Consider the following 5,000-nt stretch of genomic DNA (forward strand, 5'->3'; position numbering starts at 1 on the left):
ATATATATATATATATATATATATATATATATATATATATATATATATATATATATATAGAGAGAGAGAGAGAGAGAGAGAGAGAGAGAGAGAGAGAGAGAGAGAGAGAGAGAGAGAGAGAGAGAGAGAGAGAGAGAGAGAGAGAGAGAGAGAGAGAGACACACAAGGAAAATTATTTGCCGATAGAAAGAATGTGAGTGAATCGGAAAACACCTTCTATACATGAAAGGAGGACGCAAAACTATATGAAAAAAGGAAGATTAAAAGATAAGAGAGGGAAAAAATGGCGATAAAAAGAAAAAAAATGTGTGAATAGCGAAATGAAAATCTGAGGAATGAAGCAAGTTTTATTTCAAAAGGAATGGATGGAAGCAAAATAACACCCGTGTTATTATTTCTGGTTACTGAAACTAAGGACGAATCATCTTTTTCATGTACGTTTTAATAATTTTGCCAAAACAACATCCGTCGCAGCTGGACGTAAGGCGATTATTCCAACATATGAATGAGGCTCTGGCGACAGGCTGGACGGCGCACAAAGGATCGGATGGCTCATGAAATATCCGAAGCCCCGGTATCAGACTTCACGATATGGAATCAATGGACACTCAAAAATAATATACATACATTTTCCAGTCACATGAAGGTGCACCACTGGCCGTGAAATTTCTTCCATCTCACCTTTTCCTCCTTCACCAGTTCCATTTCCCCCTTTCCTTCACGACAGGAAGCGCCTCCCTCTACCACGATAATTGATATCCGGAAATGAAATCAATACATGATCTTTAGGTTAGTCTTTCTAGCTCGAGGGCTGTTGGGACGTCTGCCTCCAAGCACTGAGCGTCGTGTTCCTAGCAGTAGCATTGCGAGTGGCGAGTGGCACGCAGAGTTTCAACTAACGCTACAATCGCTAGTATCTTTCCTGCAATCGTCTCATGAACACATAATCATATATCGTGTGCATCTGAGTGCCTCCCTCAGGGCCTGTATGACTTTACTAACTAGCGATCGGTAAGAAAAAGCCAAAACCTGGAACTTAAGGAGGAAATGGGGAATGGAAGATTGACCCTAATTCGTGCAGTCATTTGTGAGATTCAACCAAACGTTACGCTGCCTCGGGACACACATGTGAGCAGCACGCGGCTCCGAACAGGTAAAGAGTCAAAAGAGCTTAATTGTGAGCGTAAAAGAGCGCCCTTCGTCCCACAGTATTGGAGGCGGCAGGGAGACAGTGGTGAATTTATCCGCGGGTCCACTATTGAGGTCACTATTGAAGAACGTATATAAGGTTGATGAGTCTGAAGCATTCATCGGCCTGCAGTTGTTGTTGCACACTCCACCTCGGGATAGGTAATCATAAATACTATTGACTGATTGATTATAATTTCGGTTACAAAAGCGAGGTCATATGGCGCAGCTAGAGAACTGACTGGTCTTGTGGAATATGATGTGCTTAACAACTGTGGAGTCGTGACCTGCGCAGAACACAAGTAGTTTCTAAGATAAGATACATAGCTCATCCTCTTAATTCTTCTAAGTTAAGTCAAGTTACCTTTTTTTTTCATTTCCACTCGTAACAAATAAGCTCGAGCCCATACTGCCTTCTCTACGTGGCCAACGAGATCAAGACTCCACGGAATGGAGGACATCTAGCCACGTTAAAGACTTTCCCGTATCTGGAGGGGTAACAATGAATACATGATTGTCTTACTGATGAAATAAACGCAAACGCGAAAGCCGAAGGGATTTTTGGAAGTTAATATACAGCAGTGAAGGGATTCTCATAAGTTTATAAGTTCCTTTTACTGTGTGTGTGTGTGTGTGTGTGTGTGTGTGTGTGTGTGTGTGTGTGTGTGTGTGTGTGTGTGTGTGTGTGTGTGTGTGTGTGTGTGTGTGTGTGCGGTGTTTTTAGATTAATAAAGTGTCCGGCATTGTTTTCCTCACCGTCACCAGGTAACCCTGCCCTCACAACGCCCCTCTCTTAATTGCCTTGATCCTTCGTGAGATAAATTACCAACGCGCCTCACTCACTCTCCGCGCTCGATTCTACGTCGCCTTTTGAGGACAAAAACTAGATCATATTTTAACTCACGCACTCTAAGAATACTAAAAACAAAAGGAACTTCTTTGTCTATTCATTGAGTTGGTTCGTGCAGTGCGAGGAATCTTCTAAATGTTTCGTAGAGGAAAAAATTAAGGAAAGACAGGGATACTAGATATTACTGACTCTTCTTAATAAACAGCAGCGCTATCTTACTAACAAGATTAAAGGGGGAAAATTTACATAATACATCCATCAACAGTGGATAATACTAACAGTTCTTAATGGATGGTGGTATTGTCCTTCGACCCTTCATGTGTTCAGATCCGAAACAAGCATCACACCCTCCGACACGGACCGCCCTCCACCACACATCCTTCCTAATCTCCGTGAGAGTCTGGTCAACATACCCGGCTCGGTACACACTGGAGCCGCCCAGCAGGGGGGAAAAAAGTAAAATTAGTAAAAAAAGTAAGTAAACAAATTAGTGAAATGGTTCATGTAATATGTAGTTGTATGTCTTGTGTGAGAGCAGCAACAATAGCAATAACAAATGAAAGAAGAAAACAATAACAACAGCTATAGCAACAACAAACAAGAATAGCAACAATAACAAAATCATAATCATGATCATGATCTTTATCATAATGATCAACACAACAATAACAACAATTACATCAACAACTTCAAATGATTTATATTTATTGTACTACCTCTTCTCCCAGCAGTTAAAAAGACCTTCATCCTCTCTTGAGTAGTAAATGCGTAATCAAAACCTCGGTAAGTTTTCACCATCGCTGTGCGTGTGCGTGTGTGTGTGTGTGTGTGTGTGTGTGTGTGTGTGTGTGTGTGTGTGTGTGTGTGTACATGTGTGTGTGTGTGGCAGGAGGCAGGGGACGCAGCGCCAGCCCCCAGTTGTACAGCCTTTGCTCCCTGCTGAGGGTGCCCCGAGTGGGTATACTGTACCTGCACGCCTTCCATCTCGTGCCATTCTGGAGATAAGAGGCGAGAGAAGCAGATCTTGTTTCCTCCCTCACACGTGTGCTCTACTTCACCCTTAGTATATACGGCGCCATATGACCTTGTTGTTGCGGTGCAAAAAATAAAAGAAATAATATTTATTTTTCATACTTGTGAATACACAACGACAGAATGAATATAATGTTGTGCTTTCAGTCCCCAGACAAGTCATTCACTTACTGAATTATTAGATTCTAGACTACTGTATTGATTCCACATATCTATCAAAAGCCACAATTCGTGTATAGTTTGTCAAACACTTCAAGGGTCATTCTTGGCCAACCATTACCCTTTCTTACTACAAATGAAACTATTACGCACCCACACATTCATCCCAGCTTGCAATACACATTATCTAACACTCTTGCACAATTCTTTTTTTTTTTTTGCCAGACGAACACGTTCACTTTTGACATTACCAAAGAGAGAGAGAGAGAGAGAGAGAGAGAGAGAGAGAGAGAGAGAGAGAGAGAGAGAGAGAGAGAGAGAGAGAGAGAGAGAGAGAGAGGAGGGGGTGGGTTGTTGTCATGGCATCTCCTAGGTAGATGGTGCCTTTAATGCCCAACAATTAGTTTCCGGATGCCGTGCCGCGTTCTGAGGAGCATCGGAACCCCCAGCTGCTCTTATTGACAGGTGCTCAGTGCGTGAACGCGTCAGCTCATATTGCCGATGATTACCCTCATTTACGTTAATTGTCCCCATTAGCGTCCCTCTCTGATACACCAGACGCACCTCCGCAGATCAGCTTACCTGCCAGACACTCAAGCCTTGGAAGTTTTTAGTTTTCCTTTCATTAATTTGTGTTGTTCGTGGAAGGACATGCCAGAAGTTTGTAGTCAGGTGATGATGGTGGCGGTGGTGGTATGGTGTGGTAGTGATGAAGGTGATGGTGGCGGGGTGTGTGTGTGTGTGTGTGTGTGTGTGTGTGTGTGTGTGTGTGTGTGTGTGTGTGTGTGTGTGTGTGTGTGTGTGTGTGTGCGTTCAGAGACGTGAGGGGAGAGGCAATAAGCATGTGTGTTGGGTGCCGCCTGTGGTGAGTCACGGCCACAGGTGTGAGAGGGAAGGAGGGAAGGAGCGTCGCCGTGGCATGACTGAGGCAGGGAAGGAGGGAGGGAATGTCGCTGGGGCATGACTGTGAAAATTGGCAAAGTGATGTAGTGCTGCCAATACTCGGGTGCGTGGAGGAGAATGTACGGGGAGGCGTCTGAAGTCAGCGCTTGTGGAAATGTGAGCGTGGAGTAAAAAAAATATAGTCTTACGTAAAGAACTCGACATACACGAAAAAAAAAAAAAAACGAGGAGCGAGCAGTGATAATATGCACGGCTATAAATTTCAATGTTGTACCTAGAACGAACAACATGTAAAATATCAACTCTATTGCTTCCCCACATCTGTATATTGTTGGTGACGCTCGTGATTCATTGGTGACAGCATTATACTTAATAGTCAATGCAGGCAATTTACAGTAGCACAAGAGAACATTTTGATTTACTGGCTTATTAAGAGGTACGGGGTTTCACCAGGAAAAGAAAAATAAGCAATGAAATTGTTTGCCTTCCAAAAATGATACGCTCATAAAGAATAAAAATAGATAGATAAATAAATACCTGCTCTATGAAAACAAACTGAACATTTATAGTACTGACTTATTTCTTAAACTAAATATTTATAGTATTTTTTTTAAGCTGTTGCAACCGCCAGTAACAAGCTTTTCAAATGTCTCTTTTCTTCTTTCGCATGACGCGCACTCGTCTAATGAAGAAAAAATAAAAAATCCTCAAAGGTAACACTTAGAGTTGAGCGAGACGCCAAGACGACCGTGAAGCGACGCCCTGGCACCACCCGCAGGTCACTTCTCGAGGTGAGGACGACGGTGAAGGGAAGCCAGTCACCGACCGTGTTGCTGGTGTTACTGGTGTTCGTGCTGCTGCTGTTGCT

The sequence above is a fragment of the Scylla paramamosain genome, chromosome 5 (genome assembly GCF_035594125.1).
Source record: "Scylla paramamosain isolate STU-SP2022 chromosome 5, ASM3559412v1, whole genome shotgun sequence".
NCBI classification, from domain to species: Eukaryota; Metazoa; Arthropoda; class Malacostraca; order Decapoda; family Portunidae; genus Scylla; species Scylla paramamosain.